This window comes from Camelus ferus, chromosome 4 (assembly GCF_009834535.1).
Source record: "Camelus ferus isolate YT-003-E chromosome 4, BCGSAC_Cfer_1.0, whole genome shotgun sequence".
Taxonomy (NCBI): Eukaryota; Metazoa; Chordata; class Mammalia; order Artiodactyla; family Camelidae; genus Camelus; species Camelus ferus.
Window position 1 is genome coordinate 37,660,870 of NC_045699.1, and position 26,521 is coordinate 37,687,390.

Below are 26,521 nucleotides of genomic sequence, written 5' to 3' on the forward strand. Positions count from 1 at the left end.
AAATGTGTGTTAAGAGATGTTTTACCGAATTATTAGAGGATTGAGAGGATTTAATTAGGTATTAAAATTATGTAGATAAAATATTAAAATAATTACTAACCAGAAAAAGTCAAAGTTGTAAAAGAAAAGAAACAGGAAATGTATGTGTAGCATAGAATTATAACTCATCAGTAATCAATACTATCAGAGCTCTAAAACTGAAATGAGCTAACAGAGACTTAACCAAAAAGATCAGTACATATAGCGATAATGGCAGGTAAGGAAAGAAGAAGCGTAAGGTAGTTAAAAATCTTCATTTACAATATAAAGTACATAGGTAATGCCTAATACTAAGGGATCTATAGGTAGAAATACATTCTTATCATTTAGAAATATGTTGGTAGAATCCAGAAATATTAACTAAAACATTCGTAACTGACTGGCACTGCAAAGTGCAGATATATTCATTTATACCCCTTTAAAAATATTAACTTTTATGTAAATAATATTATGTAATTACGTAATATTACATAATATTATTTACATAAAATACTTCCATAAAAATTTTAAATAGTTTAATAAATTCATATCACATTAAAAAGAGAGTCAATTAATAATGTCCTTGAAATTGAGGTAATTTACGTTAGAAATGTTTAGTATCGGGAAATTAAATTAGATTTGGCTAAACAGCCAGCTCAAACGCCATGTCTTCTGTGAAATGTTTCCTCATTCTTGTAGGCAGTTAGCCACTCCCTCTTATGCTACCACATAACTAGGCTTCAAATCTTATTTTTATATATTTAAAAAACATTTTTAACGTAAGTCTTCCTGACCAGAATATAAGCTTCTCCAAGGCAAGAACAAAATGATGTTTACTTTTATTTCCTTAGCATGAGACATAATGCCTCCACAATCAATGTCTGTTAAATGAAGAGATGAATAGATAGATGATGAATATATGATTACTAGATGATTGATAGATTGATTGATAACCTTATGGTGGACTACATAATGCAAGATGCTATAGTTCGTATTTGTTCTAATATAGAGCTGAAATGAATATTGATTTTTCTAAGGCAGGGTTTTAATGTAAAATGCAGACTTTTTAATGTGGCAGGTTATATGTGAAGTATTTTTAAAGTATGAATATGATTGAGTTGGCTGAGTTTCATGTGTGCAATTAGTTTCTTGTTCCAAATATGTCAAATTATTCAGTGATTGCCAAGATCACACTTAGTAACATGCCCTATAGTAAAGATTAAGAACTCTTATTCATTCCTCTGGAGCCAATGAGCATGGCAGTGCAAAGTTAAATTCCATGTGTACGTCCAGGAAGAGAATGGCATAAGGGCAATGCTAATTACTTCATAATCCAATCAAGGAGGTATAAATACACCCTAGCTAAGATCTCATGTATATGAAAATTTGAAAATATTGACCTTCACTATATCAGAAAGTGGAGCTAAAAGGAAACTCTGAGACTTGTAAAAGCAAACAACCTATTAAAAGTGAACAGTGTATTTATATCTGTTAGGAAGATACCACTTTTAATGAACAAAGTACAGAAGTATTTAGGAATTTGTACAGGAAATTTCAGAGAGATGGTAGTAAAAATATTTCATTTATTTAAAAAAAAAACTCTACTAGTACCATAGAACAGTCTTGTTTTGATACAGCCTTCGAGTGTCAGATAATCTAGTATATCCATATTCCTGATGACCAAGAACTTGCTGTTGAATTAAGAGGCTAAGGGCCAGTCTGGCTCATCTAAGGAAGAATAATTTTTTGTTTGTGTTTTGAGTGTTTTAAAATGAAACAAAATTAAAATAAAAACTTTTTTCCTGTCTTCAGAGTCACCTATATGAAATAGCAAGAAGCAATTTAAAAACCATTCATTCATAATATAAAAGTATCATCAACACCAGGGATTGCCAATTGGAGTGATAATGAAGACTATTTTCACACAATGGAAGTTATTTCAGTATTCTTTCCTTAGCTGCCTGCTGTTTCTGGCAGTTCACATTGTCAGCAAAGTTAATGCTAGATGTGGAACTTTATCCCTTCTTTTTAAATTAAGTCCATAAAGAGACAAATAACTTAGAACGAATAATCAGTCCTTGCTCAGAAAGTAGGGAGCAATGACTTCTGCAATGAGAAAAAAAAAAATCTTACGGGCAGTTTGATCACTTGAAGTGATCCTCATAATCCAATCCAACTTTTCTCTGATCTAATAGAAACATTTTTAAAATACAGCAAATTAACCATTAACAATTTAAGTCCTAAAATCACCACACATTAAATGCAAAGTAAAACTGCACTTTTCACGTCAAAAGTTAGGTCAAAGATGGTGGGAAAAAAATTGATCTTTGTGTCCATGTCCTTCTTCTTTTGTGATAATGGTTGATTAAAACAGTCTGTTTCTCTACTTTAAAGTACAGTATAATAACAATAACATGCTCTCTCACTACATCGTACACACATCCAATTTTTAAAGGAGTTACTGGCAATGGGAGTTGTGATTTTTGAAATAACATCAAATTTTGCTTTACCAAATGCACCATAGATTTTACAGTGAATGCTCTCACCTTCAAAGCAACAGAACTGCTATGATTTTTTTTAAGAGGGGCCATTTTCTTTTGCAATTTGTTTTTGAGCCAGTTTAAAAAAACTCATACATTTAGTCTCATTACCTTAAAGAAATTTCTTTGGAGTTAAAGCCAGGCTACTTGAATTTTTACCCATAAATTTTACCCATAAATTTGGCTCTCAATGGCTAATGTCTGTTTCCAAAAAACAAATCCAACTTCAAATCATGATTTTTCCATCAACCTGAGGTATTAATAACATGCGCCATGGGATCTTAAAGGCACTAACCTAAGAGATACTCTCCAAACTGTCTTGAGCAGTGAAAACATCATTGAAATATTTCCCTGCATTCCAAAATAACTGCTATAATGAGGTCAATGTTTATTACAAAATCTTAAATTTGTCACATTTGAAAAACAATCATATTATGTAAAAGTCACAAACTCATGAGAATATACTGTCCGTTCCTTCTTTCATTTACTCTGAGTGAGCATTTTAAAATCCAAATTTCTTACTATGGTCTAGAAGATCTGCCCTCAGTTTTCTTCTCTGACCTCTGCTCACTTCTTCTATTCCAGATACACTGGCCATTTTCAAAACCACATCAAACATAACTTCTTTCTCTGGCCTCTGACTGCTATTTCCTCAAAATGGAATGCTCTATCAATAGAAGTTTTCAAAGCTTGACTTTTTCCTGTACCCAGATCACTAATCAACTGTCACCAGATCAGAGAGCCTCCATGATCACCCTACCAAAATACCTCTACCCCTTATCTATCTTTATTTTCTTCTTACTACCACATGATATCACACTGTCTGTTTGCTTATTATTTGACTCCTACACAAGAATGTAAGGTACATGAGGGCAAGTGGTTTATATGTTTTGTTCACCACTGAATTCACAGTGCCTGAAACAGTTTATGGCATGGCAAATGCTCAAGAAATATTTGTCAAATACTGAGTGATGAACAGAATAATGTAATCAGTGCCTCCTTACCCTGTTCTAGATGGGGGACAGGGAAAGGAGGAGAACACTCTTTTTTCAAGGAGCTCACAATCTATTAGGAGGGATAGACATGTAAACAAATAGTCACAACAAGTAGTTTTAAGGGTAGTAAAAGTAACATATCACACAGTATATGGCACAAAAGAAACAAAGAGCTCTGAACAGTCAATGAAGTTTCCATGGAGAAAGATAAATTTTGAGATGAGTCAAGAATCAACTGGATTTTAACAGTCAGAAAAAATGAAAAAAAAAATTCCAGAAAGAGCAAACAGGTCAATCCAGTTTAACACATTTACAGAGCACTTACCAGACAGCAGGCACTATGCTAAACACCAACCAGATAAAATAAGTAATGCCAATGATCCTACGATACTTTGGGTGGATAAACAGGTAAATAGTTTCATAAATGTAAGAAGAGTTTTGAGAGCAATATGCACGGTGAACTCAAAGAGGAGAACTGGTTGCTTCCCTTAAGAAGGACATAGCTTTCCCTATTTCATTAACTGTTTGCCTCCACATGCCAGAGAGATTCTGTCTTCCATGAAATCATCTTAAATGGCAAGAGACAAGTCCCGTGGGAAGAAGTCTCAAGTGCTGAAGAAGAATAAAGAGATGATACAGAAAATACTGTCTAGAGTTCGCTTCTGGCTAGACTGCCCTTCATAGGAAAAATAATTATTATTCATCAAACAGTTTAAGGCTTTAAAAATAGTCTGATGTTAACTAGTGATATGGTGATATCAAATATGCCAATAGTTCTCAAGTCCATGCATAATTAATTTGGGGAAAAGGAAAACAATAGGATATACTGTATTTCTTCTAATTTTGGTAAAAATTACTGGTCTCTATTCTTCAGTGCTACTCACAAAGATCTGTAGGAAAAAAAATAACTTATCCTTAAAATAAGTCATAATTGTATGATGTTTAAAGTGGGGGATTACAAAAAGGTTTCAACATATATTTAAAACAAAGTGATAATCTTTATCTACTTAAAAATAGAAGATAGAGATGTTCAATGAAATGATCTATAAATGGGTTTAGTGGCTCATTTTTTCTTAGAATAGTAATATTCTTCATAGCATCTTTTGTATACCTGTACAAATATAGGATAATAGCATTATACTTGGATCAACAAAGTTAATACACAGACAAACTGCTTCATGACAAATATGCTTCACATAGAATAACTGAGCATGGCTATGAAGTAAACAATTAAACTGATTTTTTAACACACTGAAATCTCATTCAGAGGCATAGCATAGGATGGCAAAAAGAGACAAAACTACACATTTCATGAATATAGTCTCATGGATGAAAAATGGTTTAAAAATCAAACCTAAGATACAATTTCAGTTTTTAGTCAGTACCTTTATCAGTTATCTACAAAGAGCTGATGACACAACTTGTCAAAAAGACTACTTAATTGAAATTACTATTTCACGTATTAATATCAGTTATACGTAGAATCAATTGTACCCATTCTCATGAGTACTTTTCAACTCTTGAGAAAAATGTACTCTCCATGAGAATAACATACTAGGCCTCCCTAAGAATCTAAGTGGAAACAATTGACCACAGAGTCATTCTTGGTCCCTAAAACTCCAACCTAGAGTCATAGTCTTTCTGACAAGTGTCACAATCCAAATCTGAACTATGCTTTTAGAACGGCTTCACATGGACAGACTTCTTGAGTGTCATAACTAGCTTGCCCAAGATATCATAGGAGTCATAGTTTAAGTCACTCCTATGATTGTTTTCTTGATGTTAGGACTGTGTCTGTTTTTCCATAGACCTACCCAGACTCCTCCATTTGTTTTCTAACCCTTGCTTGTTGACTTTTCTGTCTGCAATTGTGACTACTTACCTTGCTCTGTCCCTTCAACTTCTGCCAAAGCCCTAATTGCTGATTAATTGCACAGACTTTAATCCTCTAGTTTTCCCCTCTCTGAATTGTTTTTGATTTGCTCCATGGTCTCTAATTCACTTCTATCTTCATCATCTTCCTCATCCAACCCTTTAAACACTCAAACCTGATGTAAGTAGGACTTAATGAGCATTGTCCAATATTAGTTCAAACTATGGTTAATAATCACACACCTGATATAAAATGCAAACCTGAAAAGTAATACTTATGGAGCTCAAGGTTGGCTCTAGTTTCAGGGAGGACCTTCCCCATTATTTACATTTTTCAAAAATTACACATTCCCAATCCTTCCACAGGTATCCTTTTCCAAAATCTTCTTTTTAATTGATCTAACCTGATCAGGCTTCTGCTTTCTGCAAGCAAATAAGCTTAAATAAAACATTTTTGAAATGAGGATTATATTACATTGAAATTATCATCATGAATTCAAATGAAAAAAGAATGTTTAAATTCACAATAATCCTGGTTGTAATGGCCAAGAATAAAGATGCCAATCCATTTCATGATAATAACCTCTCCCAGATTATGTGACAGTAGATCAAAAATATTATTTTCTTAATTATACCAGTGTATGATAGATCCTCACTTCCACCCTTAAACTTTCTGGTCTATGTGTAAATTCTCTATGCTTTCTTTTTTACTTTTATAATCAGAAATAAATACTGAATTGCTCTGATTTTACATGGGCCATCCATGGTGCCATATAAGCAGCTGCACTTCCCTCACAAACCATGCTGAACAAGAAAAGTCCAGATTCCAGACAGTGTTGACTGCTGCCAGCATTTGTTCAGGACTGATCTTCCACTGGCTCTAATCCTGTCACTTCCCCATGGCCACTCCTTGCTCTCTGGCTTCTGTTGAAGATGTTGGGCTCCTTCTACTTACTAGTAGCTGTATTCTTCATTCTGATGTTATGTGTCACTTTCTGGTCTGGTCTAGTCCCCACCTGAATCTCAACTCTGCCATTTCCATAGTTTTAACGTGATGTGTAACTTGGGGCAAAAGATCTCATTCTGGCAGTTCTGGTACTGAGGCCCTTACTCAGACTGAACTACTACAAGCTACCCTCACCACTAGGGACATGGATTTGGTATTTGGTAATTTCCTGAGTGAACAAACTATATGAAAAATGCCTATCGACGAAACAGGCAAACAAATCGTGGCACATCTATACAATAGAATACTACCTGGCAATAAAAATGAATAAATTATTGATAAATGTTACAACAGATAAATATCAAGAACAGTTTGTTGTACTAAAGAAATCAATACAAATGATTCTATTTATATGAAAGTCTAGATCAAGTTAAACGAAACTATGGTTACAGAAACCAAGTTGCCTCCAGTACTGAGGGAGAAGGAGGGACTGGAATTGACCGAATATGGTATGAGGAAACATTGCGGAATGAAGAAATGTTCTATGTCTTGATAGGGGTGTGGGTTAACTATGAATATGTATTTGTCAAAATTCATAAAATAGTATATATAAAATCTGTGCATTTTGTTGAGTTTAAGACGTATCTCAATAATGCAAGGGCATATTGTTACAAGAAATCCATGTGAATAAGTTTTGCTATTTTATTCAGTTTTCAAAACAATATGTCTACCTTGTTTGCCAAAATAGGAACATGTTAATCATTCCTACTTGCAACAAAATAAAAATATCTTACCAGATGTATTTTGGACATAAATATTTTTATATTATTTTTACAGTAATACGTACCTCAGGGTGTATTTACAAAATCTCTATTCTTAACTTTATATTACTGAGTATTCCTTATTAAATCATCAATTCTGTACTTACTAAACAATGGTTTATCCAGTCAATAAGCATGACATGTCCTGCTTGGTATTTCACTGGAAACCTCTTTAACGGCTCTTTTTTTTTTTTTTTTTTAAGAGGAGGAGGAATTCCATTTTAGAAGTTTTCATACTGAGAGATTTATTGAGACAGATCAGACGACAAAATAATGTTTTAATTTAGAACACTGAGACTTTTTAAACCAGTCACTTCAAAGTAGACCCTTTTCTTGCTTCAAAGCAGTGCTAATAAGGGATGTATCAAAGCAGGTTGGGAGCAGTAATAGGCATGTTTTCAAATGGCATCTTTAATTCCTGCATATGGCTGACTTTAGTGATCGGAGGAAGTATTACAGCACTACACTATAACTCAGTAGGCACTTGCATCGGAGGTCTTAATCTAAGCCTTAAAAAAATGAATAATCATTTTCCTTTCCCCTCTGCATATGGTAAATCACTAACTATATATGGATGACTGGTCATGGTGGGAAGTAGTCACATGATAATAATAAAAAATTTATATCACTGCAAGGGAAAAATAGCTCTTAAAGCTGCTTTCTTGTTCTGCAACAATTGAAGATGAGGCTATATATTGCTCTCTAGAGTATTCATGCATGACATCAGTCTTTAGATTATTAGCAGCATATATCATTAGCCATTGAAAGGTCATGTAGGATGGTCCAAATGTCAGAATGAGAGTGGCAATATGAACTTATTATTCTAACAGACTGAGTCCAGTCTGTCTTTGGGGCCTTTTACAAGTTTAAGTAGAAAATGGTTTGACTGTGCTTATTCATACCTCTTAATCAATGGTTCCCTTCTGGATATTTTTACATTTAGGTGGAAAATCTTTTAATTTGAGCTAACTTATGGAGAAAAGGCAAATAAACATGAGGGCTTGGGTCACTGGAGGTGTGTGCTCACCCTTGCCAGTGCCAAATGACCTTTGTATACAAAATACTACCAAAGTAACTGGTCACTCTGGACTTCCTTCTTCTATAAACGTTCACAGATGTGTTTACCATAAATTTAGGACTCATGCTATATTATAAACACCTACTTTTTGGATTTTTCTCAGTTAGACTTTTACAGTTTTACACTTTCTGAAGTCAGTGCCAACCTCTCGTTTTCACTCAGTACTTCCAAGTTCTCTTCCTTTCTTCGCCTCATTTAAGGACTATACAAGAAATTACGAAATATACTAGTAACTTTTCATTTAAATCAGCATTTATGAAAATGTGCTCCTTGGAGTTCCATGTGCCTGGGTGTCCTAGGCAGCCCTGAGGTGTGCAGAGGGGGATGCTTTAGGTGATCTCCTCGTCAATGAGAGCTCTGTGCCTTACCTTTCTCAGAGAGAGAGTTTCAATGTGACATTTCAGCTAAGAAGCATTTCTCCTGATGAAATATATTTGAAACCACTACAGTAAGTAATGTAGCAGGAGTTTCTAAATTTGGGAGGACCTGAAATTTAATTGTCCGAAATTATCATTATTTTCCCCGTATTAATTTCCTATAACTGTTGCAACAAATGACCATAAATACTTTGTTGCCTAAAGCAACACAGATTTACTTGCTTACAGTTCTAGAAGCCAGAAATCCAAAGTTAGTTTCATTAGGCTAAAGTTATGATAACGGCAGGGTGGTTTCCTTCTGGCAGGGCAGAATCCATTCCTGGCCTCGTCCAACTTCTGGTGGCTGCTGGCATTCCTTGGCTTGTGGTCACTTCACTCCAATTTCAGCTTCCCCAGTCACATCGACCTCTCTTCTTCTGTGTCAAATATTACTCTGCCTTCTTCTTTTAAGGGCATTTGTGATTACATTTAAGGGTGCACCTGATTAACCCAGAATAATCTTCCCATTTTAGGATCATTACCTTAATGATATCTGCAAATTCCCTTTTGCTATATGAGTTAGCATTCACAGATTCCAGGGATTAGGATGCAGGTATCTTTGGCGGCCATTATTTAACCTATCATATCCCCCAAGGCTAATTAATTTCCTTAAATAAAAAGCAGAATACATATAGGGAGTGGGGAAGGGGTTGTTAATGGTAGTAGCAGCAATGGTAATAATAGTAGTATGAAAAATTTGTATAATTATAAAAATTGTTGTAGTTCCAATGGTATCAATGGTATTAGTAATAACATCAGGTATAGCTGCTCCCATTTTTGAGCACCTACAATATGCCAGGCCCTTTACAAGATTCTTAAATTTGTATGTCATCTAATCTTCAAAACTGTCCTAGGAGAAAGGTACCGTGTTATTTTATTATTATCCCCAATGCCCTGATGAAGAAACTGAGGCTGAGGTCATTAAATTGCTTTCAAGAACTCACACCCCTAGCAGTTGGCAGAGCCTGAATTTAAATACAAAAAAATAGGATCTCAAAATCTAGACAATCCATTGCATCCTTCTGATACTTATGGCCACAACAATAGTATGTCTTCTAACGTAATTAGGACCCTATTACTTCTAACTATGAAAAGAAATTTGAAAGCTTTGCTGTATTAAAATGAGAACTTTTTGAATAATGAACATCTCCATAAAGACAATTAGAATAGCAATAAGCCATGAGGAAATATTTTCCCCCAAATTAAGATTTAATATCTTTAATATATAAAGAACTACAAATGAAGGAGAGAGAATACAAATAACTGTTTAAAATTGCTTTTGCTTAAGATAGTACAATTAGGTGGTCCAACAGATCTCCAGAATGTACACACCTCGCATAACTGAAACTACACCCATTGAGTAGTGACTCCCCATTAGCTCCTCCTTCAGTTCCTAAAAACCACCATTCTACTTTTTGTTTGTATGGTTTTGGCTACTCTAAGTGTCTCATATAAGTGGAATCATACAGTATTCATCTGTTTGTGACTGGTTTATTTCACTTAGCATAATGTTCTAAAGTTTCATCCATGTTCTAGCATATGTCAAAATTTCCTTCCTTTTAAAGACTGAATAATATTCCACTACATGTGTATACTAATATCGCTTATGCATTCATCAGTCAGTAGACACGTAGGTTGCTTCCATATTTTAGTTATTGTGATGAATGTGAGAGTGCAAATATTTCTTCAAGAACCTGATCTCAATTCTTTTGTATGTATATATACACATGTATACATATATACACACACACACACATATATATATACTCAGAAGTGTGATTGCTGAATTGTATGCTTAAACACTTAAAAGACAGTAGATCTCATGTTAAATGCTCTTATTAAAATAATAATAATAATAATAATAATAATAATAATAATAATAATAATAATAATAATATAGTATTCGGAATACTTATATCTATTGCTCCTTGAAAATCTTATAAAAATTACTGAAAAAAATACAAAAGGCAAATGATACCAAAATTCTGGAAAAAAACTGAGTGACTGTATCTGTTGGCGTTATGTCAAGAAAAGGAAACCATATGAGCTATTTTAATAGATAACACAGTGAATTTGCTATACAGGTGTTAGAAGGCAGAAAGAGCTAAGGGGATTCTGAGCTAACACAGATATTAGTAACTGCAGGAAGCAGTTAAAATTCCTAGGGCTGAGAACATAAAAAGGAAAAAGAGGTAAAGTTATCAAAACCTAGGAGATTGGAAAAGAAACCCCTCCCAGCCCCTGCATGACTGTTATTTGGAAATGAGTACGGTTCAGCTAAAGCTCCACGCACCGAGGGGCACATGACTTCCCACTCGCTCCTGTACTTCTGAAGGAACAGGGAATGACCGGGGCTAGGAGTGTCGAAGGAAGGAGGAAGCTACAGCCTACAGCTGTCCATTGTCTCTGCTGGAGGGACAATGCTCAGAACTGAAAACAAAAGGCAAGTGCCTCTTCCTTCCTTCTGCCTTCCACTCTCCTTCTTTTGCGCCCCATTTGCAGAACATCACTAGAAGCCAGCTGACTACAAAATGTAGAACATTCAGTTGCAGAGCCTCATCTCCAATATAAGAAAAAAAGGATTATGAAGACTGGGTTTGCAGCTGAAGGGAAATAGGTAAATGATTAGTACAGTGATGAGAATAGGCAGGGAAATTTGAGGAAATTCTGGAAGATGGTACGGTCGATGATGACAAAAATAGCCTCAATGTTTCATTCTTCCTTTTACCCACACCCTTTGCAATAAGACCTATCTACTGCTCTCATCAAGACATGAATCTACATCTTTACTTCTTAATCTTGTCTGGTTTTGTGATTTGCTTTGACCAAAAGGATATGCTGGAAAGGGTAGAGTGCTCATTTCAAGCCTAGGTCTCACAGGGTCTTGTGTGCTTCTGCTTTCCATCTTCAAATACTGCTGCATCCATGAGAATAATCCCAGAAACTCCTACTGGAGGATGGGAGACCACACAAAGAAGAGATGAGTCATCCCCACTGAGGCCATGCTAGACTATTCAGCTCCCAGTTAAATTTAGGACCTTGTCTTAAACATTCAAGAAAAAGGGAAGCTATGCCTAGGAGTCAACTTATACTTTTATTTACTTTGGCACATTTGTCAGTCAGCTCCATAATCACGAAATTCGAAGGGAAGCCTGTCTGTAAATGCCCTGTTCTTTGTACAGAGCCTGTAACTAATGCTCTCTTTTGTGGAAACAGAATCACACTACTGCAAAGGAATTCCATTTCAGCTGAGTCTAATTATCAACCTATGAAACAAGAACCTGAGATGACCAAATGTTTCAGAAGTCTCATAGCAAGGATGAAAAGAATAAACAAACCAAAAAATTTAGCCTAGGGGAAAATATGTAATTCAGTGAATAGTCTAGAACTTCAGAATATAGTCTAAAAAGAAGCTTTTATCTTCATAAAGTATATAAAAGCTGTTACAAAGAAATAATAGCTGATATTAATAACATAGGTATTAAATAACAGATTCATTTGAAGGGTGGCAAAATAAATATTTAGTCTAAAGATTAACCTACAATCAGGAAGAAAAATTGAAAAACCTGTTTCTAAATTAAATTCAAAGTGAATGTAAAGAAAATACAAGAAAAAAAGTAAAGACATATGGATATTTGATTTTGAACTTCAAGTTCTACCTAATAGGAAATCAGATAATAGTCATAATGGGAAGGAAGAAACAAACAAAACTTGATAGAACAATATTATCTTGAATTTTAATTTTTCAATGGAAAGTTTTGAAATGGGAAAAGCCTATTGAAGGTCAAGAAGGATAAATAAAAGATTCATAGTAAGATACAACCTTGTGCACTTGTAAATTGCAAGTATAAAGAGAATAGTCTGAAACCGTCTAAAAAGAAACATATACATATGTGCACATTGCACATACACGTGCATACACACGCACACACAAACACACATACACACACACACACACACTGCCAGAAAAGTGATGAGACTCATCCTAATTTTATATTCCTGCTGAAGACAAGAAGATGGTGCTTTAAAAGTTCTGATCAAAAATTATTTTGAACAGAGTCCTATACATAGATCCACTTGTGTTGAGAAAAAATAAAAATATTTTCTTACAAGCCTTGAAATATTATCACTCATGTGCTATTTTTTGAAAACAAAACCACAGAATGGTGTATTTCAACAAAAATCTTAAAAAGAAAAAGATCATGAGATACAAAAATACAATTGTCTTTATAACCCCTGACTAGGATGGCTATAACCAAAACAATGAACAATAGCAAGTGTTGGTGAAGAAGTAAAGAAATTGGAATCTTCATACATTGCTAGTGAGAATGTAAAATGATGCAGCTCCTTTGGCACAAAGAAATGAAAAGATAGCCTGTGCTCTTAGACTGGAAGAAATAATATTGTTAAAATGTCCATACTACTCAAAATAATCCACAGATTTAATGCAATCCTTATCAAAATATGTGTGATTTGAAATGTACATAATAAATACTAAAAGGAAAGATGATGTTGAAGAAGAATGACTTCTGTGCCTTTTAGTGAAATCACGTCTAAAACTAGTGGGACTGATTTAAAATCAAATTTAAGCATTGACTCCTACTTCTTTCTCTTTGATGACTTCGCATCAGCCCAACCAGATGACTTTAGAACATTTCTGGTTACAGAATAGCCTGTATCAGAGCCAGCAGGAGCCAGACCCAGTCGCAGATGTTTCTTGCTGAAGAACAATCCAAAAGGGCTATAGAGGGCAAGGGCTGCCAAGTCCTCTGGTCACTCAAAGAGGAAAGAGAAAAAAGGGAGCTTGGCAATCAAAGGGCCCAGGGTGCCACTTGGTGTGTGTGTGTCTGGGGTGTGTAGATGCCACCTGGGTTCTCAGACTTTCATGCAATCATCCTGTGGCTTGAGTAGCCATGCTTCCAGAGCAAAAGCTGATGAAAGAGGAAGGCTAAGGGAAACCATACGTCCTGTAATAATCAATAACACATTTCACTGCCAAGTGAGAGATGTGCAGCTGTTCAAGAACTGTTTCGTTCCTTAAAAATAAAACTTGGGTTTACAAAAATCTGAATTTATATTTACCTGCATGTCACTCACCTTTTTATAAACAAAGGTCACTTGTCAAACTAAGATCCTGATTGCTCAGAGGTGTTTTATCATATATATTCAACTGTTTTACTTTTTAAGCATAAAATAAAAATAAAAATATAAAAATTAATAAATATAAATATTAAAAATAAGCAAAGACCCTATCATGAAGGTATAAACCAGGGAATATATATTATTTTTTCTAACCTGCCAGTTCTGTGAAACCCACTTATGATGACAACTTGAATTAAAATCTCACTTTAAAAAAATTCATTACATCAATTTCTTCTTACCAAATCAGTATCATCCATACTGCCAACCATGATGTATAAACTCCAAATGGCTCAAATTTCTGTTTATCTGCCTTTTCTTTTTCCATTTACTTCAACAGGACTTTCAGGCAGAACACATTCTTTTGTATGAGTAAAACTCAAAAAGTTTGACACCTGGGCAGTGATTGTTATTTTGCATCTCTCTATAGTTTGGGTCTCCAAATAGTTGCTTTTAAGATGCATCAAGTTATTTACAGAACCATTATTTGCCACTTTCTCATTGCTAGCTTTAATTACAATATATGCATACTTGAAGACTTTATATGAATTGGTGAAAAATGCTTTTAGTTCTACCTTTACAAAACATTCATTGTGCAACTCTGAGCTTTCAGAGAATGTGCTACAATGTCAGAATTTTATGCAAACACCATCAGATTGCACATTTTAGTAAATATCGTGTTTTATCTTTTGGCAACTGCAATCTTACTTAAATATTGTATCTTCTGAAATACCTCTATGTGTCCTTACCTGGGCAGAGTCAGAAATGAGTTTTCAGCTAAAACATTCCAAGACAAAGTGTCCTACCAACAAGCTATTTGCTCAAAGTTAGTTAAACATTTGAAGAAGTCGCTTTGACTCTTTCAGTAGTTAGATCAGAATCTTTAAGCACAGACATTTTTGCAAATATAGTTTACATATGCTGATTGGAGATTTTAAATACTTATTTTTTTATTCTGACATTTTTTGAAGGCACAGATCCCTAAAGAACAGATCAAGAAGATCTAAAATAATTTAATTTTAAACTGTTTAAAAAAAGGGATCCCTTCACTAATATTAAAATCAAGGAGATCCCAATGCCTAACTTTTCCTTCCTTCCCCTAAACATTTCTGAACCCCTCCCCTACCATGTATCAGTTCAGTGTACACCATCCTTTGCTTAATTCAAAAATTTATTTCCCTAAATAAAAGTGACTCCAAGTTTGCAGATATTCACCCTGAGGAGTAAAGAGAAAATTTCCCTTTTCTCTTGGATCTTTCAGGTGGTAACCACAGACCCAGTCAATACAAGGCACCTCTTAAGAGAATCACATTCTAAAGCAACTTGTGTAAAAATGTACTGGCTTTGTGTGGAAAAAGCAAAGAGGCATAGATGCTTGTTACCTGAGATCAAATATACAAACATTGCTAGCCTCGGTTTCCTGGTAAAATATCACATTTTTAACTTGTTTCATTAATCCACTTGCTATTTTTCTCCCTGATTTTAATTTTGCCTTTTCAGTGCTAAAGGTTAATGATATTTCACTTCTGCTAAAGCATAAGGAGGCTGCACAGGGGTTATCTCTGCAACTCTTCCCAATGTAATGTTCATCATTTCCTCTCCCCTCACATCAAGGCCAAGGTTCTGCTGGCATCTTCTGTGAAAACGCACGAAACTTCAGGAAGATCCTTTCTCATAAAATCAATTACAAATCTCCGTTCTAATCTCACAAACTTTTTACAGGGTCTTATTTTGTTACATGAATGACATAAAATTAAAAAAAGAAAGTTTCTCAAAGCTATGTCTACATATGTACACCAAGATAGAGAACTAAGTAATTACCAAAATACCTGGATGTCAAAGTAACTTTATAAGGACTCTTCAGACAGTGAGTCAACAATTATTGAGTATTTTTGTTTTGAATATATCAATACCTGCTTCCACTTCACTTTCCACACGTCTCTGAGGTCTGAGGTTGATGAAAACAATCAGAAAACTGTTGCACACCTCTAATCCCAGGGCACGGGGCTCGCTTTACACACGAGACCTACCCTTCACTGGAGTGAAGTGGGCATACTATCACGTACAATAGGGTGTAAGCATGTGTTCTGGTTAAAAAAAATTGTGAATTTGTAAGCGTAAGTTTTTAAAACAATACCTCTGCCCCGTCTTGTGCGGCCCCGGGGTGGATATATGAAAGCAAGGGCTGAAAGGCTTCACCTTTACAAAGTCTGGGCTTTTCCTCCTTGGTTTCAAGATAGACCCATAAACAAGGGCTTTTTATGGTGCCTGAAGCCGGTGTCTCACTGAGCATCAGTGATTAACAGTATTGTGGTTGCTAAAAGAGAAAAGGGGGTTTTATTTATATGCTGTGAGATCAGCACAGACCTACCCCACTGTGTCAAAACGGGGTGAATGCAGCAGAGCACACTGGGTGCTGTGTGTCTCATCCTGGGCTCCTGGTTCCCCCAACTGCCGCGCCCCTCTAGTGGCTGTACTTATTGGGGCTTGTGAGGACTCCACGAGTCACTGACTTGCTGACTGCCAAGTGGCCTAGTTTGTGTAAATATATCGTGCTGGTCTTTCTCCATGCTCTTTCGGGGATTTACTGTTTGCAAACTTCTTTTTGCATCAAGAGAAAAATAGGCAAAACATCTTTGACAAAAAGTCTTGCACTAGAAAAAGGACTCTGAAATAGAAGCTTGAGCGCTCTTCTTCTCCAAGTGGCACCTTGTGCCATCCTCTCTTTTCTCTTCCCCCTTTCCTGCTGCCTATTTTGGACCAGATCTTCTGTCCTGAAAAACTGACTTCTACCCTACACCTGCCTTCATGCCCTCCCCTCAGAAGCCCACACACCCATGTACACAAACATTTAATCTGTGGGGTATCTCCACAACTCTTAGGTGAGTTGTGCAAAAATCCCGAAAAATCTAGGAATACTCCATCCCTTGTTCCCAACCTCATGAGTCACGAGCATTCCTTGATGAGATTCATGCCAGACACTTACACTGCTGTAAATCTGGATGGACCAAAAACCTACTTTAATCTCTACTTCTAGGGAAGAGAAAAGTAATGAACAGGTCAGCCATACAGAAACTGGGGTCAGGAAACCAAGAAAGGGAAAAGAACTGTGTATCCACGTAACTCAGGAACTTTTACGCAGGTGCAAGAAACATGTTCAAAATGGCCACAAGATGGTTTAATAGAAGACAGACAGATGTAACTCCATGCTTATTACTAGAAATCATAGCTTTGTGTGGAATCTTGAATTTATAGGGAAAGAAGATAGAAAAAGGCTATATCTATCTCTTCTCTCCCTGAACTTTTCCTGTCATCCCTGAACTGCAGAAGACTGAGCCACCTTGGCTTTGGTGACACTACCCTTGGGGAGTTTATTTGATAGTTGGTTTTGCTGTGATGAGGACTTCCTTTCCCATCTGCCATCGTTTTATAACACACATGCTGCCTCTTTTCCCTTTCCCTCTATTTTTCCAGGGAAGGTACAATGAATAAAGACTTACTGATACTGGGAAAAACACAGTGAAGTGAATGTGCTCAAGAAGACATTGTTGAAGACTGTAGAAAGAATTTCTATATTGAGTTTTGCTAAATTCCCCAAAGCCCCTGTCAACTAACCACAAAGATTCCAAAATCCCCGTTACATAGGCTAGGACCAGAGTAGTAGAAAACAATTCAGGTAAGCCTCTTTTGGGCTCCACTGGGTGTTACAGTAATGTGCTCTCTGTCAATAACATCTGGAATTGTAGCCCCTACAATTATTATGCCTTGGTCATAACTCTATCATGCCATAAGACAAAAACTGGCTGAATACTATTACTAGAGGTAGGGATCTTTACATATACATTTTCCTAAGCAGAATTTCCTCTATGATTATGTGTTTTAATTTCAGTATGAATTACCTGTGTGCACACATGTGCATGCTTGAATTCTTTCAAAGTGTACAGAAGGAGATATGCAGGTGGCATTTCATAGACTATTTCTTCTCCTCCTCCTCTTTCCCCTCTCCTTTTCCTCCTCTCCTCCTCCCTTCTCTTCTTTTCAGCTAATGACAGAATCAAGTTCAGTAAGTTGCATTTTAGGCATGACACCCTCAGCCTAGGAGCCTGAGAGGTCATAGCCTGATATAATTCATTATATTTGTAAGGAACAACCCCCCCCCCAAGTCATCAATGATTATTTCACAAAGGACTATTTTATGATTACTCATGGGATAAATTTTTATCAGGTCTCAATCTTCACAGCAAGGTTGTGCTTCATCTTTGGTTATGTTCTGATTTTTTTGAAATGTATGAACTATAGGAATGTTTGATTTATATTTCTCCCTTTTGATCGACTACCAGAAATCTGAGACAAACTGGTGACCCACTAGTCATAGCTTCCCTTTTAGATAGTAGTTTACCCTAGCTTTATCTTATTCTTTGACCCTTACCTTTCCATTTGCTAATCTACACACTTTTCAAAAAAATCCATTAGATTTAGTATTATCATCATAAAAACTTGTTGAACAAGTTGGACATAAATAAATAAATAAATAACTTGTCATATGAATGTGTCATTCTGGACTGTCCAATACATACTATGAAAAGTTTACACAAGCCTGTCGTAGAATCTACAAGAAAGTTTTAAAATTAGTATTTTTTCAGAACAACTTACAGTAGTACCATGTACTTATTTTATACTCATCTTTTTCATCATGGTCACTTTATCTCATGACCCACCTTTTCCTCCTTAAATGCTGGCATATTTCTGCCTATCAGGGCAAAGATGCTTCTGTCAGACTGAGACTCCGTGTAGTCTCCATGTGTGTCTGCACATTACTCTATAAACTGTATTCTCAAAGAGGGAAGTAAAGGGCCCTTTAAATTAATCCCCTGCCTGTTGAAAACACTAGACTCGGCAAATTCAGATACAGAATTCACAAGTCCTCCTCACTCTAAAATCCATGTAATGAACTTTATGACCATTATAACTCTATTATAGGCCATGCACGCCCACAATTCAGGAAACAGGAAAATGGTAGAATTTATGCTGTTCTTGTCTTTACACATCCTAACCAATCAAGGGAAGCCAAGGAAAATGTTTTAAGAATTGCAAACAGACAAGAGTCAATCACTTTTTTAGGAAAGCTGAATTGTTTCTTATGGCTTCTTTATAAAATATTTTTTCAACATGACTGATTACTGATTGAAAGTAATTCTAGAGAAAAGCAGTTGCTTATTCTGGATATGAAGGGGATAAAGCCAATAGCTTACATTCTGTTTCTTTCTTTTACTTACAGGTAAGTGGTTATTTGCTTATTTAACAAAGCTAATGTAACTAGGATGAAATACGTTTCCCCTTTGGGGCATTACACTTTTCTATAAAAAAAAAAATCAAAGAAATTTAAATGTGGTCTCAATTAAATGCACTGGCCCAGATTCCAGGGCTGAGCTAAATTTCTCAAATGATAGTTCACATAGTTCAATCTTCCTGAGGTGTATTATTGTGTAGGGAAACAGGCTAAGAGAAATTTCAACACGGGTAGACTTCAGGGATGTAGTAATAGTTCCTGAATGACCATCAAAATAGAAAATGGTTTGAGGTGCAGAAGGAATTTAACTTAAACTTCTTTACATAATATGCACAGGATAGAGGATTCTGCACAGGTTCCTTTAGGAGAAAAATCCCAGACAAAGTAATAATAAAAAAACACTCGCATGAGAATGATGGCTGACAAATTTCACCCAGTACATACTATGAAGTTGAAATCCAAAGTGACTGTTAAAACCACCTTCCTTTTGATTAAAACAGCAGCCTTCAATAAACATCACATTGAATCTTCAAATCACTGGTCATTATTGTTAATGCTGTTTATTCATTTTTTAAAATTCACTTTGTGATCATTATGTTTTGACTCCTCCTCTATCACTGCCACTTCTCTGGGCTACAAAAGCCAATGCAGCTTTCCCTCATTATTCCAGGCAGTGTTACTTAATGTCAGCTTCAAAAATGGAAGCACACAAGGAAAAAAATGTTCCTGCTGTGTCTGTCTTGGTTCCATAGCCTTACAAGGTTGATTCGTATGGAAATTCAAACCATAGGAATAACATTACAGTGAAAGAAAGATGCAGAAAATTGATGAGTAGAGGGTTAGGTCATTGCATTCACATCTATCCCACTGCAGATGAAATTTACAATTTAAAAGACAAACCCTATAAATTCAGCCATGAGGATGGATAGGCAGAGATTCTGGCTGCCCCTCTGAATGGGGCAGATATTTGAATTCCTGAGTTGTTTTTTACCCACAGAGATAGCACCATAGTGTTTTATTTAATTGTTTCTCATAATATCAGCTGCCTGAAGGTAACACTTCTACATATTATGATAAATTATGGAAAATACCATATGTGGTTAGACTAGTAGTGTCTTAATGAGCAGATATAAGCAGTAGGTATGTTAATACTTCTCTGTCAGTAATAGGAAAAAATAATCTGCAGTAGCAAAGTTTCTCTGTATCTCCTATGCTTCCACATTACAGTTAATATAAATTTTGATGGCCTTTATATGAGGTACTTTTTTATGCAATGTGGTGGTGTGTAGGCTAGTTTGTGCAATTTGGTTGCAAATTCTCTTTAAAATTGGCTGAAACACAGCTATTACCACGAAGGAAGGCCATTAAAAGGCAGATATTTCTAGAATGCAAGCTGGAACGGGATGATTAACAAGGAAAATGGGAAAATTATTTGTACAGGGATATCTCACACTGTAAGTGAGAAGGGTAAGCACCTGATCTTTTCAAAACTTCACATCACTTTGTATAGTTACCTGCTTGAATTGTAAATATATTTTCATTCTGTTGAAAACCTCTTAGCCAAACAGTAAATCATGCTAGAGGTGAACATGTCACCTTCTCACCACGGTTTGTCATTTTGAATATCTGTCATCAGCAAGGGTACAGTTTCCCTTATAGTACTCACATTTAGAAAATTCTGCATTTTAATGTTACCCAAATTAAAATAAGTATTTTTTCTGAAATGGGTGTTTTTTTTAAAAAAATCACTCTATTTATACTCACTAGATACTCATTGTGCCTCAATATGAAATCTCTATTTTTCCCCAAACACGTACACACCACCCAAACCAATTTTTTTTCTGTCTTTTTCAATGTTTTTGAAACTGAGCATAAGAGAGAAGAAGCAATCAAATGAAAAGTAGTTTCAGGACCATGGGGTGTCACTTGGGGTTTGTTATTCCCCTTGGGGCCCAACGTATATTTTCCTAGTCAAGTAGCATACAAACATAAGCAAGCTTAATCGTCTTACCTGGCATTTTATGAAACTGGGCATATTACTACCATCTCCCTAAGTGTGCAAGGCAATCCACCATGGTAAGAACAGCATTTGAGGAGGCAATAACTTTCCAAAGTCAATAGGAGACACCTAATCTTGTTAGAGCAAAAGAAGATCAACTTTATTCAATGTTGGATTGATTAATTAGACAAGAATAGGATTGCTACAGTGGACAGTGAAGTTCTAAGCATCTTAAGAGTAGATAGGATAATTTTCATGGAGGGAGCTTTGGAGAGTGCATTGCAGGGGAAGTTTTTATAAAGAAGCACAAAAATGAGACCAAGGAAACAGAGAAATAGCCAACTTGAGATAGAGCAAACATTACACAAAGGAAAGTTTCAGAGAAAGAAGAAAGAAATAAAATCAGGGAGTGGGTGCTTTTCAAGTACAACCTAGCCATAGATTTTTCAAGCAGATTGTTAATTTCCAGACAAAAGTTCTTTCAAACTCCCAAGCTCCCATCACAAGGTTGTTCTAACTTGACGTGGTTAATAAGTCATCTATCCATCTACCTATCTACATATGTATTTTTAGTATGTCTTCATATAAAAATGAAAACATACTAAAGACATTTATGTAGATTACAATTTCAACATGTTTGTTATTCAATACTATCCAAGTTCTAGTATTTTAAAACATATATCTAAAGTTGAAAGAAGTTAAGTTTTAAATAAAAAACATTTTCTTGGAATTAGTCAGAATAAATCAATGGGGAAATTATCAAATGAAGCTTTTGATTTTCAAAATATTAGAAGATAACTGATATAATAGAAATCAATAAATAGTTTTTGTAATACCCTAATTCAAGTGTTTTTAATTGCTGAAATACAGTTCATTGTATTACTCAATGTAACAGACCTGTATAAACAGGACTGTCATACATTAAAATGGAAAGAAATCACACCAAAACACTCAACATTCTACCCAGCATAGAAACTTAATTTAGCAAAATTATTCATAATATTAAGTATAAAAGGAAGTGATGACTCAAAAGCCCAGGTCTTATTTAAATGTTCTGTGTGCTATGTTCCATATTAACATACATAATAATACCATTAACATACACAGTAAGTCATCACTTTATTTTGTCCTTCTTATTCATAATGACAATGACTTAATTGTTCTAATTTGTTTTTTATAATGTTTCTTAAAAAGCATATAAATCAGGGTTCAGTTATTTCTTATAGCAAATAATTCATCTGTGAGATAATTTTTGTTGTCCATTTTAATCCAAATGGACATTACATCTCATGAGCTTTGTTTGACTGTCTGCCAATGTTTAAATGTGTTCTGCAGTCAAATGGGCTTAGGAAATGATTCCCCACAGTATGAAGCCTGGGGCACGGTTATGGGATTTTGGCTACACACTGGTCACCACAAAAGAGCATTGGAAAGAGGAACAGAATTTTGTTAGTATTAAGTGCTTGATTTCATAAGCATTAAAAAACAAATCAGACATATTGTTGCAATACACTTGCATAATGCACGCAGGCAGATGAATAGAGATATCAAACCAAGAAATAAATTAACATGAAATTATTTTCTAATATATGTACATTCACAGGGTGTAGGCAACAGTAAATACTTAATTGTAAAGAAGAATAGACTTTGTAATTGTGATAAATCTAGACCCAGAGAAAAGCTAAGATTTACTGAATGTTAGAGTAAATGTATTTAATACTTTGTTGAAAAACCCCATTTTGCATTTGTTATTTTCAGTCACTATGCCAGGCACCAGGGATAACAATATGAGCCTTCATGAAGATCATCACCTAGATCAATGGTTCTCAATATTCAGTTCCCAGACCAGCAGCATCAGCATCACCTGGGAAATGGTTAGAAATGCAGATTTTTATGCAACACTCAGATTTACTGAATCAGAAAATCTGAGAGTGGTACCTAGTACCTGTATTATAATGGACATTTGAGGTGATTCTGATTCATTAGAACCACTGACCCGGGTCATCATTCTAATCTCTCAGGTGAGGAAATTCAGATGCATATTAGGAGGTAATTTGGTAGTATGGATTAAAACTAAGGCTTGAGAACCACCAGTCTCCACTGCGTTAGTAATTCTGCTTGGAGCCCTCTCCTGGACATAATTGTCTGCCTACCCAGCATCCAATTACTTGCTTTTATTCCTATCAGAATAATGGTTCTATCAAAGAATCTGCTCTATGTTTATACAGATCAAGGGGAAATGGATTTTTTTCTTAGCTCCTGTTACAGCTCATAATTTTTCTAAACAAATCATGTTAATATTGTCTTTGCTATCGATTAGTATAGAGAAGGTTATGTGACCAAATTCTGGCCAATGAAATAAAGGGGCAACTTCTGGAGAGATTTTCTCACTTCTATAAAGGAATTATGAGAATAAGAATTACCTTTTTCTTATGGCTCTGCCATTTTGGATACTCTTCCATCCATTCTGTAACTGTATGAGTCCAGAGGACAAATCCAAACTACTGAGAATGTTGCAATAATTAACTGTAAAGAAATCATAACATCCAGGATATCACTGACGCTAAAACAGCTAGTCAACATCATAATGTGCCTTTACTGACAGCCATCCTCCCTAGGGACTTCAAGTTATTCAAGGTAATAAATGTGTTTGATGGTTTCAGCCATTATGAATGAGTCAATGTTCCTGGTACTTAGGTTCGAAAACATCCTTAACACAGGACTTTTAACACTGCCCTATTGGGACTCTTTAATATCCATTTACCACCCATATTTATACATCATAACAGAAATAAATATAACTGTCTTCACTCCACTCCCTAATTCCTTTTCTATTCTTGAGATGTAACCACTTTTAACTCTTTGTTTTGTTTTAATGGTCATCATAATTCTAAGTAAGCTTCTTAACATTTATTGATTGATTGATAAATTTTAGGTAATACATTTTGATTTCCAGCTGTAAAATTTAATTATTACCCTCTTAGTCACCTTCAATTTCCTTTTCACTCATCTACCTTCAGATTTTTAGAATTTTTCTCCTTCCACTTCTTCCCTCACTCTCAATTTCTGTGAACTCTTCTATCTTGTCAAAGTTCAAAACAGGTACATTAAAGCTTCTGAAATTTTTCTAAAATAATTTGAAAACATTAAAAATCACAAGTTGTTTACAACTGATGATATAAATGTTGGTCACTAAAGAGTCAATTAGAATGAATGGGCTTGGAAACAGACACAATTCTAGGTTCATAAATTTATGCCAATTAACATAGAATATTTCAAGCACTAAGATCAAACAGATTCCTTTTCAGTATATTTCCTCACATTACATTTTAGTTTGCTTCATCTTTGAATCATGATGCTCTTGTTTTTCTTTTCTTGGAAGATCGGATTACTTTTTCATTTTCTCTGAAAAGAAGCATAGCTTCATCTTCTTATTACAGGCTTCTGAGTCTCTTGATTGCCACCCCGCAAATACTGCCCCAAACCAAAGGCCCAAGACAGTATCCTTTTAAAAGCCCTTTCTACTTCCTGGTCTAAATTGGGCAAAAGTCTATGTCAGTTGCACATGTGCTTTTCTGGAATTTTTTTTTTCAGATAAAATTCTGGATTTCTTCTATTGCTTTGCATCTGCTATTTTCCTTTTTTTTTTTTGGGAGGGGGTCTTTGTTTTTTGTTTGTATGTTTGTTTTGCTGGACCAGAACCATAAGTTTTAAAGATCTGTACAGGACTAACATTCTGTCTTTGCCTAACTATATATACACATGCATTATTTTTTTTTGCCTTATAAATGAGTTGTAGTTTCCAGATTCAAATTCTGAGTACATGTCTTAATTTCTAACACTGAGTATCACTCTTAGAAGTCTGATGCCAATGTGAAAAAATTTTGTCTTTCTAAGTATCTGATTTTCTTTCCTAGAAGATTTTGAAATACCTCTTTACACCTGAAGGTCAGGAATTTCAGGATGATGCATTTAATTTTGGATTTTTCTTCATTGGTTCACTGATTCCTTTCTTACCTTATTCTACAATAGACCTCTACTGCCTGTACAATAGACCTCACAGTCAGATTTTATATTTATTGTTTACTTGCTTTGGAATCATACTTCTAATTAGCAAGAATTGTTTCTTACTGTATAAAATATTCTCTTAACTATCTCTAAGAACGTTCATTGTAATTGGCAATATGCTCTCTTAGTTTCATTCATTTGCTGTATTCTTCCAGTCAATTGTTTTATTTTCTTAGATCTCTTTCAATCCTTTACTCACAATATCTTTCCACCAAACAGAAGGCTGTAGGAGGGCAGAGGAAAGCACAGATTAAACATTCAGGTGAGAAGGCAACAGGCAGAGGTAAGCCATTGGTTCTGAAAATGCACTAAGTTCAGAGTGAGCAGGTCGTACCAGAGTCATAGGGAGTTGTCTGGAGGGCAGCGATCAGTAGCACTAATTGGAGGGCTGCCCAAGGTACACACGGAATGCTAGGAAGGTATACCCTTCTAGGTTGCCTCTCCATTATCCAAGTTGACAGAGCTCTGGCCACAGCACTTGCTCAAACTTGAATAAGACAGCAGAAAGCTGCTTTCTGAAGAAAGTGGTAGACATGTGATAGGGATGCTGGGCTTGGAGAGAGAAGAGTAGTGGTATTAAACATAGAAAGATATATCTGATACACTGATTGACAGCAAATAAGAAACTGAAGTGACACAATACCATTCCCTTCTCAGCTAGGAATTGAAAGCTCGCATAGAAAGTACCATAATTTTGTGAATCATATGTCTCTGAAACACACAGAAAATACTTAGATGTTCAAACTTTAAGCCTTTTTGCTAACATCCTTCACTGAGCCATTCAGTAAGACTCAAAGATGTCCCCAAGATTTTCTCATGGATCTCCTCAGGTTTCTTAAACAGATGAATGTATACGTACATGGGTACATAAAGCTGGCTTACATCTACAATAACTAGTATCTATTCTGAGGTAATTTGCAAGTTTATGTACTGTTATTATATTATATACCTTAAGCTAAATTTTGTTCATTTTTCTTTTATTCTTATAAAGTCATACCTAAGAGTAAGGGGCTTTTCCTAAAATAAACTTGTGAAGAAATCTAAAAAAACAAAACAAAAAGTGATTGGTGTGACCATAAAGACCAGTAATATCCCATAATTTAAACTGGCATCTATAAAAAGCTTAAGAGTTATTGTTTTCTAAAGACTTTCTTTTTAATTATTGCTCTCCTTGAATTATATGTGAAGTGAGCACTAGGAGTCAGGTTTCACACTAAGCCAAAGGCACAGTCCTTGGCCCTTCCTGATTTCAAATAGCCCATTCATTATAGGCAAGGCTAGATTCAAAAGAACTGGGAAAAACATTTTCTTACATTCCTGCCTTGCACCGTGAAACAGG